The sequence below is a fragment of the Pseudophryne corroboree genome, chromosome 11 (genome assembly GCF_028390025.1).
Source record: "Pseudophryne corroboree isolate aPseCor3 chromosome 11, aPseCor3.hap2, whole genome shotgun sequence".
Classification (NCBI taxonomy): Eukaryota; Metazoa; Chordata; class Amphibia; order Anura; family Myobatrachidae; genus Pseudophryne; species Pseudophryne corroboree.
The window spans coordinates 165,936,796-165,952,989 of record NC_086454.1 but is presented as its reverse complement, the minus strand read 5'-3'; the positions used below and the strand labels follow the sequence as shown (position 1 = coordinate 165,952,989).

The following is a 16,194-nucleotide window of genomic DNA, read 5'->3' as shown; positions in this document are numbered from 1 at the left end:
GACTGAATAAAAAGTGCTTTCCTATGGATTGAAGTTTGTATTTTCTTAAGCTTTGCATTCCAAAATGGGCTAGCATTCTTTATTTCCAATGGGCACATTAAGCTACTTCCCCAATATATATTTTTTTGTGTTAAAAGTTATTCATACACAACTTGGTAAAACATACTAAATTTAATACATAATGGATTACATCCTGGATTATCTTTTTCAACAATTTGTAAATTTACAATTAAAAATTGTGTATTAGGTTTTTTAGATTGATTTTGCTTAGATTTGCATATACTCCTTGTCTAAATTGTCTATTTTTATACTATTAGTAGATGCCTTAATCTTTGTTATTATCCTATCTAATATTTATTTTTATTTTGTAATGTGGAAAGAAACTGGAGCATTTTTATGATACCCATGCTTCAAGTGACTCTATGGCTTAAGCTTTTTTTTGAAAAATGAAATGCTATAAAAACAAAATCAGATCTGTGCTTTGAGGTACATTTGCCAGTTTTGTGTTTGCTTGCAGTAACATCTGTGGCCGGTTAGCTCAGTTGGTTAGAGCGTGGTGCTAATAACGCCAAGGTCACGGGTTCGATCCCCGTATGGGCCATTTGCTTTTCTTGATGGACAAGAATGGAATAAGCTCATCGGTGGAGTGCATGAATACTTGAAAACATCATAGACACATATATCACAAAATCTCTTCAAATACATATCAGAATCCAGTGGGAGTGTCATCCTTTGGCTGATGAAGATTTTTCTCTACATGGCTCAGTGACTTTTGTCTCAAATCAAGCAATATGGCATAACTAAGATATGCAAGGGCAAATTAATTAGTTATTATATTGCTGCTCAAACATAGAGGGCACTAGGTGTTACTAGAAGAAGAAGAAGATATGTGCTCCCCTCTCATTAGTGCACACTGAAGTAAAAAAATGGAGAATTTCTAAAGACCAAAGCACAAGTAATGGATCTCTGCATTCTTATTGCATCTTTTCTTATTTCCAAATATTTGACATACTTCTGATTTGATAAGTTTAAAAATGAGTTTAAACAAAGGACACCACTGAAGATGATGGAATTTATATGAATTTTAAATGAAGATTTGCAATACTCATACATTGAATGAAAATGGAGCTTTGAACAATAGGAAAATAAACAATGTTAGCTCCCACGAGATATGAATTCAGATTACTAGATTCAAAGTCAAGGGTGCTAACAATTACACCATGGAACCCTCACCTGAGCAATGGCATCTACTGAAGTGCGCTCATCTTTTAAATGCAAAGAAAAGAAATTCAATACTTTATATATATTATTTCAAGTTTCTAATAAGCTCAGGGATGCAATAGGTATTATGTAGAATATTTGTCCAAACCCAATGATAATATATAAAAAGTAACCTATTTTTTAAAGGAGAAGATAGATACTAGAAACCTAAATGCCTAGGACCAATTTCAGTTGGAGCATCACCCCTTATGTTATCCTAGCATTGAATTGACAGTTTTTCTGTATTTCCATATTTGCATATCAGCCACTTACAATTGTTTCAAGCTTTATAACAGAGGACTGCCTTTTTTATAGACCAAGGATGAAAGTCTCTTGTGAGTTAAGTCTGATAATGACATCACAATTTGTAAATTAAGCTATAGTATGATTACAGAGTGTAGACTGAATAAAAAGTGCTTTCCTATGGATTGAAGTTTGTATTTTCTTAAGCTTTGCATTTCAAAATGGGCTAGCATTCTTTATTTCCAATGGGCACATTAAGCTACTTCCCCAATATATATTTTTTTGTGTTAAAAGTTATTCATACACAACTTGGTAAAACATACTAAATTTAATACATAATGGATTACATCCTGGATTATCTTTTTCAACAATCTGTAAATTTACAATTAAAAATTGTGTATTAGATTTTTTAGATTGATTTTGCTTAGATTTGCATATACTCCTTGTCTAAATTGTCTATTTTTATACTATTAGTAGATGCCTTAATCTTTGTTATTATCCTATCTAATATTTATTTTTATTTTGTAATGTGGAAAGAAACTGGAGCATTTTTATGATACCCATGCTTCAAGTGACTCTATGGCTTAAGCTTTTTTTTGAAAAATGAAATGCTATAAAAACAAAACATGATCTGTGCTTTGAGGTACATTTGCCAGTTTTGTGTTTGCTTGCAGTGATATCTGTGGCTGGTTAGCTCAGTTGGTTAGAGCGTGGTGCTAATAACGCCAAGGTCACGGGTTCGATCACCGTATGGGCCATTTGCTTTTCTTGATGGACAAGAATGGAATAAGCTCATCGGTGGAGTGCATGAATACTTGAAAACATCATAGACACATATATCACAAAATCTCTTCAAATACATATCAGAAGCCAGTGGGAGTGTCATCCTTTGGCTGATGAAGATTTTTCTCTACATGGCTCAGTGACTTTTGTCTCAAATCAAGCAATATGGCATAACTAAGATATGCAAGGGCAAATTAATCAGTTATTATATTGCTGCTCAAACATAGAGGGCACTAGGTGTTACTAGAAGAAGAAGAAGATATGTGCTCCCCTCTCATTATTGCACACTGAAGTAAAAAAATGGAGAATTTCTAAAGACCAGAGCACAAGTAATGGATCTCTGCATTCTTATTGCATCTTTTCTTATTTCCAAATATTTGACATACTTCTGATTTGATAAGTTTAAAAATGAGTTTAAACAAAGGACACCACTGAAGATGATGGAATTTATATGAATTTTAAATGAAGATTTGCAATACTCATACATTGAATGAAAATGGAGCTTTGAACAAAAGGAAAATAAACAATGTTAGCTCCCACGAGATATGAACTCAGATTACTAGATTCAAAGTCCAGGGTGCTAACAATTACACCATGGAACCCTCACCTGAGCAATGGCATCTACTGAAGTGCGCTCATCTTTTAAATGCAAAGAAAAGAAATTCAATACTTTATATATATTATTTCAAGTTTCTAATAAGCTCAGGGATGCAATAGGTATTATGTAGAATATTTGTCCAAACCCAATGATAATATATAAAAAGTAACATATTTTTTAAAGGAGAAGATAGATACTAGAAACCTAAATGCCTAGGACCAATTTCAGTTGGAGCATCACCCCTTATGTTATCCTAGCATTGAATTGACAGTTTTTCTGTATTTCCATATTTGCATATCAGCCACTTACAATTGTTTCAAGCTTTATAACAGAGGACTGCCTTTTTTTATAGACCAAGGATGAAAGTCTCTTGTGAGTTAAGTCTGATAATGACATCACAATTTGTAAATTAAGCTATAGTATGATTACAGAGTGTAGACTGAATAAAAAGTGCTTTCCTATGGATTGAAGTTTGTATTTTCTTAAGCTTTGCATTCCAAAATGGGCTAGCATTCTTTATTTCCAATGGGCACATTAAGCTACTTCCCCAATATATATTTTTTTGTGTTAAAAGTTATTCATACACAACTTGGTAAAACATACTAAATTTAATACATAATGGATTACATCCTGGATTATCTTTTTCAACAATTTGTAAATTTACAATTAAAAATTGTGTATTAGGTTTTTTAGATTGATTTTGCTTAGATTTGCATATACTCCTTGTCTAAATTGTCTATTTTTATACTATTAGTAGATGCCTTAATCTTTGTTATTATCCTATCTAATATTTATTTTTATTTTGTAATGTGGAAAGAAACTGGAGCATTTTTATGATACCCATGCTTCAAGTGACTCTATGGCTTAAGCTTTTTTTTGAAAAATGAAATGCTATAAAAACAAAATCAGATCTGTGCTTTGAGGTACATTTGCCAGTTTTGTGTTTGCTTGCAGTAACATCTGTGGCCGGTTAGCTCAGTTGGTTAGAGCGTGGTGCTAATAACGCCAAGGTCACGGGTTCGATCCCCGTATGGGCCATTTGCTTTTCTTGATGGACAAGAATGGAATAAGCTCATCGGTGGAGTGCATGAATACTTGAAAACATCATAGACACATATATCACAAAATCTCTTCAAATACATATCAGAAGCCAGTGGGAGTGTCATCCTTTGGCTGATGAAGATTTTTCTCTACATGGCTCAGTGACTTTTGTCTCAAATCAAGCAATATGGCATAACTAAGATATGCAAGGGCAAATTAATCAGTTATTATATTGCTGCTCAAACATAGAGGGCACTAGGTGTTACTAGAAGAAGAAGAAGATATGTGCTCCCCTCTCATTATTGCACACTGAAGTAAAAAAAATGGAGAATTTCTAAAGACCAGAGCACAAGTAATGGATCTCTGCATTCTTATTGCATCTTTTCTTATTTCCAAATATTTGACATACTTCTGATTTGATAAGTTTAAAAATGAGTTTAAACAAAGGACACCACTGAAGATGATGGAATTTATATGAATTTTAAATGAAGATTTGCAATACTCATACATTGAATGAAAATGGAGCTTTGAACAAAAGGAAAATAAACAATGTTAGCTCCCACGAGATATGAACTCAGATTACTAGATTCAAAGTCCAGGGTGCTAACAATTACACCATGGAACCCTCACCTGAGCAATGGCATCTACTGAAGTGCGCTCATCTTTTAAATGCAAAGAAAAGAAATTCAATACTTTATATATATTATTTCAAGTTTCTAATAAGCTCAGGGATGCAATAGGTATTATGTAGAATATTTGTCCAAACCCAATGATAATATATAAAAAGTAACCTATTTTTTAAAGGAGAAGATAGATACTAGAAACCTAAATGCCTAGGACCAATTTCAGTTGGAGCATCACCCCTTATGTTATCCTAGCATTGAATTGACAGTTTTTCTGTATTTCCATATTTGCATATCAGCCACTTACAATTGTTTCAAGCTTTATAACAGAGGACTGCCTTTTTTATAGACCAAGGATGAAAGTCTCTTGTGAGTTAAGTCTGATAATGACATCACAATTTGTAAATTAAGCTATAGTATGATTACAGAGTGTAGACTGAATAAAAAGTGCTTTCCTATGGATTGAAGTTTGTATTTTCTTAAGCTTTGCATTCCAAAATGGGCTAGCATTCTTTATTTCCAATGGGCACATTAAGCTACTTCCCCAATATATATTTTTTTGTGTTAAAAGTTATTCATACACAACTTGGTAAAACATACTAAATTTAATACATAATGGATTACATCCTGGATTATCTTTTTCAACAATTTGTAAATTTACAATTAAAAATTGTGTATTAGGTTTTTTAGATTGATTTTGCTTAGATTTGCATATACTCCTTGTCTAAATTGTCTATTTTTATACTATTAGTAGATGCCTTAATCTTTGTTATTATCCTATCTAATATTTATTTTTATTTTGTAATGTGGAAAGAAACTGGAGCATTTTTATGATACCCATGCTTCAAGTGACTCTATGGCTTAAGCTTTTTTTTGAAAAATGAAATGCTATAAAAACAAAATCAGATCTGTGCTTTGAGGTACATTTGCCAGTTTTGTGTTTGCTTGCAGTAACATCTGTGGCCGGTTAGCTCAGTTGGTTAGAGCGTGGTGCTAATAACGCCAAGGTCACGGGTTCGATCCCCGTATGGGCCATTTGCTTTTCTTGATGGACAAGAATGGAATAAGCTCATCGGTGGAGTGCATGAATACTTGAAAACATCATAGACACATATATCACAAAATCTCTTCAAATACATATCAGAATCCAGTGGGAGTGTCATCCTTTGGCTGATGAAGATTTTTCTCTACATGGCTCAGTGACTTTTGTCTCAAATCAAGCAATATGGCATAACTAAGATATGCAAGGGCAAATTAATTAGTTATTATATTGCTGCTCAAACATAGAGGGCACTAGGTGTTACTAGAAGAAGAAGAAGATATGTGCTCCCCTCTCATTAGTGCACACTGAAGTAAAAAAATGGAGAATTTCTAAAGACCAAAGCACAAGTAATGGATCTCTGCATTCTTATTGCATCTTTTCTTATTTCCAAATATTTGACATACTTCTGATTTGATAAGTTTAAAAATGAGTTTAAACAAAGGACACCACTGAAGATGATGGAATTTATATGAATTTTAAATGAAGATTTGCAATACTCATACATTGAATGAAAATGGAGCTTTGAACAATAGGAAAATAAACAATGTTAGCTCCCACGAGATATGAATTCAGATTACTAGATTCAAAGTCAAGGGTGCTAACAATTACACCATGGAACCCTCACCTGAGCAATGGCATCTACTGAAGTGCGCTCATCTTTTAAATGCAAAGAAAAGAAATTCAATACTTTATATATATTATTTCAAGTTTCTAATAAGCTCAGGGATGCAATAGGTATTATGTAGAATATTTGTCCAAACCCAATGATAATATATAAAAAGTAACCTATTTTTTAAAGGAGAAGATAGATACTAGAAACCTAAATGCCTAGGACCAATTTCAGTTGGAGCATCACCCCTTATGTTATCCTAGCATTGAATTGACAGTTTTTCTGTATTTCCATATTTGCATATCAGCCACTTACAATTGTTTCAAGCTTTATAACAGAGGACTGCCTTTTTTATAGACCAAGGATGAAAGTCTCTTGTGAGTTAAGTCTGATAATGACATCACAATTTGTAAATTAAGCTATAGTATGATTACAGAGTGTAGACTGAATAAAAAGTGCTTTCCTATGGATTGAAGTTTGTATTTTCTTAAGCTTTGCATTCCAAAATGGGCTAGCATTCTTTATTTCCAATGGGCACATTAAGCTACTTCCCCAATATATATTTTTTTGTGTTAAAAGTTATTCATACACAACTTGGTAAAACATACTAAATTTAATACATAATGGATTACATCCTGGATTATCTTTTTCAACAATCTGTAAATTTACAATTAAAAATTGTGTATTAGATTTTTTAGATTGATTTTGCTTAGATTTGCATATACTCCTTGTCTAAATTGTCTATTTTTATACTATTAGTAGATGCCTTAATCTTTGTTATTATCCTATCTAATATTTATTTTTATTTTGTAATGTGGAAAGAAACTGGAGCATTTTTATGATACCCATGCTTCAAGTGACTCTATGGCTTAAGCTTTTTTTTGAAAAATGAAATGCTATAAAAACAAAACATGATCTGTGCTTTGAGGTACATTTGCCAGTTTTGTGTTTGCTTGCAGTGATATCTGTGGCTGGTTAGCTCAGTTGGTTAGAGCGTGGTGCTAATAACGCCAAGGTCACGGGTTCGATCACCGTATGGGCCATTTGCTTTTCTTGATGGACAAGAATGGAATAAGCTCATCGGTGGAGTGCATGAATACTTGAAAACATCATAGACACATATATCACAAAATCTCTTCAAATACATATCAGAAGCCAGTGGGAGTGTCATCCTTTGGCTGATGAAGATTTTTCTCTACATGGCTCAGTGACTTTTGTCTCAAATCAAGCAATATGGCATAACTAAGATATGCAAGGGCAAATTAATCAGTTATTATATTGCTGCTCAAACATAGAGGGCACTAGGTGTTACTAGAAGAAGAAGAAGATATGTGCTCCCCTCTCATTATTGCACACTGAAGTAAAAAAATGGAGAATTTCTAAAGACCAGAGCACAAGTAATGGATCTCTGCATTCTTATTGCATCTTTTCTTATTTCCAAATATTTGACATACTTCTGATTTGATAAGTTTAAAAATGAGTTTAAACAAAGGACACCACTGAAGATGATGGAATTTATATGAATTTTAAATGAAGATTTGCAATACTCATACATTGAATGAAAATGGAGCTTTGAACAAAAGGAAAATAAACAATGTTAGCTCCCACGAGATATGAACTCAGATTACTAGATTCAAAGTCCAGGGTGCTAACAATTACACCATGGAACCCTCACCTGAGCAATGGCATCTACTGAAGTGCGCTCATCTTTTAAATGCAAAGAAAGGAAATTCAATACTTTATATATATTATTTCAAGTTTCTAATAAGCTCAGGGATGCAATAGGTATTATGTAGAATATTTGTCCAAACCCAATGATAATATATAAAAAGTAACCTATTTTTTAAAGGAGAAGATAGATACTAGAAACCTAAATGCCTAGGACCAATTTCAGTTGGAGCATCACCCCTTATGTTATCCTAGCATTGAATTGACAGTTTTTCTGTATTTCCATATTTGCATATCAGCCACTTACAATTGTTTCAAGCTTTATAACAGAGGACTGCCTTTTTTATAGACCAAGGATGAAAGTCTCTTGTGAGTTAAGTCTGATAATGACATCACAATTTGTAAATTAAGCTATAGTATGATTACAGAGTGTAGACTGAATAAAAAGTGCTTTCCTATGGATTGAAGTTTGTATTTTCTTAAGCTTTGCATTCCAAAATGGGCTAGCATTCTTTATTTCCAATGGGCACATTAAGCTACTTCCCCAATATATATTTTTTTGTGTTAAAAGTTATTCATACACAACTTGGTAAAACATACTAAATTTAATACATAATGGATTACATCCTGGATTATCTTTTTCAACAATCTGTAAATTTACAATTAAAAATTGTGTATTAGATTTTTTAGATTGATTTTGCTTAGATTTGCATATACTCCTTGTCTAAATTGTCTATTTTTATACTATTAGTAGATGCCTTAATCTTTGTTATTATCCTATCTAATATTTATTTTTATTTTGTAATGTGGAAAGAAACTGGAGCATTTTTATGATACCCATGCTTCAAGTGACTCTATGGCTTAAGCTTTTTTTTGAAAAATGAAATGCTATAAAAACAAAACATGATCTGTGCTTTGAGGTACATTTGCCAGTTTTGTGTTTGCTTGCAGTGATATCTGTGGCTGGTTAGCTCAGTTGGTTAGAGCGTGGTGCTAATAACGCCAAGGTCACGGGTTCGATCACCGTATGGGCCATTTGCTTTTCTTGATGGACAAGAATGGAATAAGCTCATCGGTGGAGTGCATGAATACTTGAAAACATCATAGACACATATATCACAAAATCTCTTCAAATACATATCAGAAGCCAGTGGGAGTGTCATCCTTTGGCTGATGAAGATTTTTCTCTACATGGCTCAGTGACTTTTGTCTCAAATCAAGCAATATGGCATAACTAAGATATGCAAGGGCAAATTAATCAGTTATTATATTGCTGCTCAAACATAGAGGGCACTAGGTGTTACTAGAAGAAGAAGAAGATATGTGCTCCCCTCTCATTATTGCACACTGAAGTAAAAAAATGGAGAATTTCTAAAGACCAGAGCACAAGTAATGGATCTCTGCATTCTTATTGCATCTTTTCTTATTTCCAAATATTTGACATACTTCTGATTTGATAAGTTTAAAAATGAGTTTAAACAAAGGACACCACTGAAGATGATGGAATTTATATGAATTTTAAATGAAGATTTGCAATACTCATACATTGAATGAAAATGGAGCTTTGAACAAAAGGAAAATAAACAATGTTAGCTCCCACGAGATATGAACTCAGATTACTAGATTCAAAGTCCAGGGTGCTAACAATTACACCATGGAACCCTCACCTGAGCAATGGCATCTACTGAAGTGCGCTCATCTTTTAAATGCAAAGAAAAGAAATTCAATACTTTATATATATTATTTCAAGTTTCTAATAAGCTCAGGGATGCAATAGGTATTATGTAGAATATTTGTCCAAACCCAATGATAATATATAAAAAGTAACCTATTTTTTACAGGAGAAGATAGATACTAGAAACCTAAATGCCTAGGACCAATTTCAGTTGGAGCATCACCCCTTATGTTATCCTAGCATTGAATTGACAGTTTTTCTGTATTTCCATATTTGCATATCAGCCACTTACAATTGTTTCAAGCTTTATAACAGAGGACTGCCTTTTTTTATAGACCAAGGATGAAAGTCTCTTGTGAGTTAAGTCTGATAATGACATCACAATTTGTAAATTAAGCTATAGTATGATTACAGAGTGTAGACTGAATAAAAAGTGCTTTCCTATGGATTGAAGTTTGTATTTTCTTAAGCTTTGCATTCCAAAATGGGCTAGCATTCTTTATTTCCAATGGGCACATTAAGCTACTTCCCCAATATATATTTTTTTGTGTTAAAAGTTATTCATACACAACTTGGTAAAACATACTAAATTTAATACATAATGGATTACATCCTGGATTATCTTTTTCAACAATTTGTAAATTTACAATTAAAAATTGTGTATTAGGTTTTTTAGATTGATTTTGCTTAGATTTGCATATACTCCTTGTCTAAATTGTCTATTTTTATACTATTAGTAGATGCCTTAATCTTTGTTATTATCCTATCTAATATTTATTTTTATTTTGTAATGTGGAAAGAAACTGGAGCATTTTTATGATACCCATGCTTCAAGTGACTCTATGGCTTAAGCTTTTTTTTGAAAAATGAAATGCTATAAAAACAAAATCAGATCTGTGCTTTGAGGTACATTTGCCAGTTTTGTGTTTGCTTGCAGTAACATCTGTGGCCGGTTAGCTCAGTTGGTTAGAGCGTGGTGCTAATAACGCCAAGGTCACGGGTTCGATCCCCGTATGGGCCATTTGCTTTTCTTGATGGACAAGAATGGAATAAGCTCATCGGTGGAGTGCATGAATACTTGAAAACATCATAGACACATATATCACAAAATCTCTTCAAATACATATCAGAAGCCAGTGGGAGTGTCATCCTTTGGCTGATGAAGATTTTTCTCTACATGGCTCAGTGACTTTTGTCTCAAATCAAGCAATATGGCATAACTAAGATATGCAAGGGCAAATTAATCAGTTATTATATTGCTGCTCAAACATAGAGGGCACTAGGTGTTACTAGAAGAAGAAGAAGATATGTGCTCCCCTCTCATTATTGCACACTGAAGTAAAAAAAATGGAGAATTTCTAAAGACCAGAGCACAAGTAATGGATCTCTGCATTCTTATTGCATCTTTTCTTATTTCCAAATATTTGACATACTTCTGATTTGATAAGTTTAAAAATGAGTTTAAACAAAGGACACCACTGAAGATGATGGAATTTATATGAATTTTAAATGAAGATTTGCAATACTCATACATTGAATGAAAATGGAGCTTTGAACAAAAGGAAAATAAACAATGTTAGCTCCCACGAGATATGAACTCAGATTACTAGATTCAAAGTCCAGGGTGCTAACAATTACACCATGGAACCCTCACCTGAGCAATGGCATCTACTGAAGTGCGCTCATCTTTTAAATGCAAAGAAAAGAAATTCAATACTTTATATATATTATTTCAAGTTTCTAATAAGCTCAGGGATGCAATAGGTATTATGTAGAATATTTGTCCAAACCCAATGATAATATATAAAAAGTAACCTATTTTTTAAAGGAGAAGATAGATACTAGAAACCTAAATGCCTAGGACCAATTTCAGTTGGAGCATCACCCCTTATGTTATCCTAGCATTGAATTGACAGTTTTTCTGTATTTCCATATTTGCATATCAGCCACTTACAATTGTTTCAAGCTTTATAACAGAGGACTGCCTTTTTTATAGACCAAGGATGAAAGTCTCTTGTGAGTTAAGTCTGATAATGACATCACAATTTGTAAATTAAGCTATAGTATGATTACAGAGTGTAGACTGAATAAAAAGTGCTTTCCTATGGATTGAAGTTTGTATTTTCTTAAGCTTTGCATTCCAAAATGGGCTAGCATTCTTTATTTCCAATGGGCACATTAAGCTACTTCCCCAATATATATTTTTTTGTGTTAAAAGTTATTCATACACAACTTGGTAAAACATACTAAATTTAATACATAATGGATTACATCCTGGATTATCTTTTTCAACAATTTGTAAATTTACAATTAAAAATTGTGTATTAGGTTTTTTAGATTGCTTTTGCTTAGATTTGCATATACTCCTTGTCTAAATTGTCTATTTTTATACTATTAGTAGATGCCTTAATCTTTGTTATTATCCTATCTAATATTTATTTTTATTTTGTAATGTGGAAAGAAACTGGAGCATTTTTATGATACCCATGCTTCAAGTGACTCTATGGCTTAAGCTTTTTTTTGAAAAATGAAATGCTATAAAAACAAAATCAGATCTGTGCTTTGAGGTACATTTGCCAGTTTTGTGTTTGCTTGCAGTAACATCTGTGGCCGGTTAGCTCAGTTGGTTAGAGCGTGGTGCTAATAACGCCAAGGTCACGGGTTCGATCCCCGTATGGGCCATTTGCTTTTCTTGATGGACAAGAATGGAATAAGCTCATCGGTGGAGTGCATGAATACTTGAAAACATCATAGACACATATATCACAAAATCTCTTCAAATACATATCAGAATCCAGTGGGAGTGTCATCCTTTGGCTGATGAAGATTTTTCTCTACATGGCTCAGTGACTTTTGTCTCAAATCAAGCAATATGGCATAACTAAGATATGCAAGGGCAAATTAATTAGTTATTATATTGCTGCTCAAACATAGAGGGCACTAGGTGTTACTAGAAGAAGAAGAAGATATGTGCTCCCCTCTCATTAGTGCACACTGAAGTAAAAAAATGGAGAATTTCTAAAGACCAAAGCACAAGTAATGGATCTCTGCATTCTTATTGCATCTTTTCTTATTTCCAAATATTTGACATACTTCTGATTTGATAAGTTTAAAAATGAGTTTAAACAAAGGACACCACTGAAGATGATGGAATTTATATGAATTTTAAATGAAGATTTGCAATACTCATACATTGAATGAAAATGGAGCTTTGAACAATAGGAAAATAAACAATGTTAGCTCCCACGAGATATGAATTCAGATTACTAGATTCAAAGTCAAGGGTGCTAACAATTACACCATGGAACCCTCACCTGAGCAATGGCATCTACTGAAGTGCGCTCATCTTTTAAATGCAAAGAAAAGAAATTCAATACTTTATATATATTATTTCAAGTTTCTAATAAGCTCAGGGATGCAATAGGTATTATGTAGAATATTTGTCCAAACCCAATGATAATATATAAAAAGTAACCTATTTTTTAAAGGAGAAGATAGATACTAGAAACCTAAATGCCTAGGACCAATTTCAGTTGGAGCATCACCCCTTATGTTATCCTAGCATTGAATTGACAGTTTTTCTGTATTTCCATATTTGCATATCAGCCACTTACAATTGTTTCAAGCTTTATAACAGAGGACTGCCTTTTTTATAGACCAAGGATGAAAGTCTCTTGTGAGTTAAGTCTGATAATGACATCACAATTTGTAAATTAAGCTATAGTATGATTACAGAGTGTAGACTGAATAAAAAGTGCTTTCCTATAGATTGAAGTTTGTATTTTCTTAAGCTTTGCATTCCAAAATGGGCTAGCATTCTTTATTTCCAATGGGCACATTAAGCTACTTCCCCAATATATATTTTTTGTGTTAAAAGTTATTCATACACAACTTGGTAAAACATACTAAATTTAATACATAATGGATTACATCCTGGATTATCTTTTTCAACAATCTGTAAATTTACAATTAAAAATTGTGTATTAGATTTTTTAGATTGATTTTGCTTAGATTTGCATATACTCCTTGTCTAAATTGTCTATTTTTATACTATTAGTAGATGCCTTAATCTTTGTTATTATCCTATCTAATATTTATTTTTATTTTGTAATGTGGAAAGAAACTGGAGCATTTTTATGATACCCATGCTTCAAGTGACTCTATGGCTTAAGCTTTTTTTTTGAAAAATGAAATGCTATAAAAACAAAACATGATCTGTGCTTTGAGGTACATTTGCCAGTTTTGTGTTTGCTTGCAGTGATATCTGTGGCTGGTTAGCTCAGTTGGTTAGAGCGTGGTGCTAATAACGCCAAGGTCACGGGTTCGATCACCGTATGGGCCATTTGCTTTTCTTGATGGACAAGAATGGAATAAGCTCATCGGTGGAGTGCATGAATACTTGAAAACATCATAGACACATATATCACAAAATCTCTTCAAATACATATCAGAAGCCAGTGGGAGTGTCATCCTTTGGCTGATGAAGATTTTTCTCTACATGGCTCAGTGACTTTTGTCTCAAATCAAGCAATATGGCATAACTAAGATATGCAAGGGCAAATTAATCAGTTATTATATTGCTGCTCAAACATAGAGGGCACTAGGTGTTACTAGAAGAAGAAGAAGATATGTGCTCCCCTCTCATTATTGCACACTGAAGTAAAAAAATGGAGAATTTCTAAAGACCAGAGCACAAGTAATGGATCTCTGCATTCTTATTGCATCTTTTCTTATTTCCAAATATTTGACATACTTCTGATTTGATAAGTTTAAAAATGAGTTTAAACAAAGGACACCACTGAAGATGATGGAATTTATATGAATTTTAAATGAAGATTTGCAATACTCATACATTGAATGAAAATGGAGCTTTGAACAAAAGGAAAATAAACAATGTTAGCTCCCACGAGATATGAACTCAGATTACTAGATTCAAAGTCCAGGGTGCTAACAATTACACCATGGAACCCTCACCTGAGCAATGGCATCTACTGAAGTGCACTCATCTTTTAAATGCAAAGAAAAGAAATTCAATACTTTATATATATTATTTCAAGTTTCTAATAAGCTCAGGGATGCAATAGGTATTATGTAGAATATTTGTCCAAACCCAATGATAATATATAAAAAGTAACCTATTTTTTAAAGGAGAAGATAGATACTAGAAACCTAAATGCCTAGGACCAATTTCAGTTGGAGCATCACCCCTTATGTTATCCTAGCATTGAATTGACAGTTTTTCTGTATTTCCATATTTGCATATCAGCCACTTACAATTGTTTCAAGCTTTATAACAGAGGACTGCCTTTTTTTATAGACCAAGGATGAAAGTCTCTTGTGAGTTAAGTCTGATAATGACATCACAATTTGTAAATTAAGCTATAGTATGATTACAGAGTGTAGACTGAATAAAAAGTGCTTTCCTATGGATTGAAGTTTGTATTTTCTTAAGCTTTGCATTCCAAAATGGGCTAGCATTCTTTATTTCCAATGGGCACATTAAGCTACTTCCCCAATATATATTTTTTTGTGTTAAAAGTTATTCATACACAACTTGGTAAAACATACTAAATTTAATACATAATGGATTACATCCTGGATTATCTTTTTCAACAATTTGTAAATTTACAATTAAAAATTGTGTATTAGGTTTTTTAGATTGATTTTGCTTAGATTTGCATATACTCCTTGTCTAAATTGTCTATTTTTATACTATTAGTAGATGCCTTAATCTTTGTTATTATCCTATCTAATATTTATTTTTATTTTGTAATGTGGAAAGAAACTGGAGCATTTTTATGATACCCATGCTTCAAGTGACTCTATGGCTTAAGCTTTTTTTTGAAAAATGAAATGCTATAAAAACAAAATCAGATCTGTGCTTTGAGGTACATTTGCCAGTTTTGTGTTTGCTTGCAGTAACATCTGTGGCCGGTTAGCTCAGTTGGTTAGAGCGTGGTGCTAATAACGCCAAGGTCACGGGTTCGATCCCCGTATGGGCCATTTGCTTTTCTTGATGGACAAGAATGGAATAAGCTCATCGGTGGAGTGCATGAATACTTGAAAACATCATAGACACATATATCACAAAATCTCTTCAAATACATATCAGAAGCCAGTGGGAGTGTCATCCTTTGGCTGATGAAGATTTTTCTCTACATGGCTCAGTGACTTTTGTCTCAAATCAAGCAATATGGCATAACTAAGATATGCAAGGGCAAATTAATCAGTTATTATATTGCTGCTCAAACATAGAGGGCACTAGGTGTTACTAGAAGAAGAAGAAGATATGTGCTCCCCTCTCATTATTGCACACTGAAGTAAAAAAAATGGAGAATTTCTAAAGACCAGAGCACAAGTAATGGATCTCTGCATTCTTATTGCATCTTTTCTTATTTCCAAATATTTGACATACTTCTGATTTGATAAGTTTAAAAATGAGTTTAAACAAAGGACACCACTGAAGATGATGGAATTTATATGAATTTTAAATGAAGATTTGCAATACTCATACATTGAATGAAAATGGAGCTTTGAACAAAAGGAAAATAAACAATGTTAGCTCCCACGAGATATGAACTCAGATTACTAGATTCAAAGTCCAGGGTGCTAACAATTACACCATGGAACCCTCACCTGAGCAATGGCATC

At 32.9% G+C, this 16,194-nt stretch overlaps 10 non-coding genes across 10 annotated transcripts; all 10 read left to right on the top strand.

The window, feature by feature from the left end:
- The first annotated feature begins 527 nt into the window (after window positions 1-527).
- On the top strand, window positions 528-601 carry TRNAI-AAU (transfer RNA isoleucine (anticodon AAU)). Its single transcript has one exon. It is a non-coding gene; the product is annotated as a tRNA-Ile (tRNA).
- Window positions 602-2,187: 1,586 nt separating this feature from the next.
- Window positions 2,188-2,261, top strand: TRNAI-AAU (transfer RNA isoleucine (anticodon AAU)). The gene has a single exon. It is a non-coding gene; the product is annotated as a tRNA-Ile (tRNA).
- Window positions 2,262-3,848: 1,587 nt separating this feature from the next.
- TRNAI-AAU (transfer RNA isoleucine (anticodon AAU)) lies at window positions 3,849-3,922 on the top strand. The gene has a single exon. It is a non-coding gene; the product is annotated as a tRNA-Ile (tRNA).
- A 1,587-nt stretch (window positions 3,923-5,509) lies between these two features.
- TRNAI-AAU (transfer RNA isoleucine (anticodon AAU)) lies at window positions 5,510-5,583 on the top strand. Its single transcript has one exon. It is a non-coding gene; the product is annotated as a tRNA-Ile (tRNA).
- A 1,586-nt stretch (window positions 5,584-7,169) lies between these two features.
- TRNAI-AAU (transfer RNA isoleucine (anticodon AAU)) lies at window positions 7,170-7,243 on the top strand. Its single transcript has one exon. It is a non-coding gene; the product is annotated as a tRNA-Ile (tRNA).
- A 1,586-nt stretch (window positions 7,244-8,829) lies between these two features.
- On the top strand, window positions 8,830-8,903 carry TRNAI-AAU (transfer RNA isoleucine (anticodon AAU)). Its single transcript has one exon. It is a non-coding gene; the product is annotated as a tRNA-Ile (tRNA).
- A 1,587-nt stretch (window positions 8,904-10,490) lies between these two features.
- TRNAI-AAU (transfer RNA isoleucine (anticodon AAU)) lies at window positions 10,491-10,564 on the top strand. Its single transcript has one exon. It is a non-coding gene; the product is annotated as a tRNA-Ile (tRNA).
- A 1,587-nt stretch (window positions 10,565-12,151) lies between these two features.
- TRNAI-AAU (transfer RNA isoleucine (anticodon AAU)) lies at window positions 12,152-12,225 on the top strand. The gene has a single exon. It is a non-coding gene; the product is annotated as a tRNA-Ile (tRNA).
- Window positions 12,226-13,811: 1,586 nt separating this feature from the next.
- Window positions 13,812-13,885, top strand: TRNAI-AAU (transfer RNA isoleucine (anticodon AAU)). Its single transcript has one exon. It is a non-coding gene; the product is annotated as a tRNA-Ile (tRNA).
- A 1,587-nt stretch (window positions 13,886-15,472) lies between these two features.
- On the top strand, window positions 15,473-15,546 carry TRNAI-AAU (transfer RNA isoleucine (anticodon AAU)). The gene has a single exon. It is a non-coding gene; the product is annotated as a tRNA-Ile (tRNA).
- Window positions 15,547-16,194: the final 648 nt, after the last annotated feature.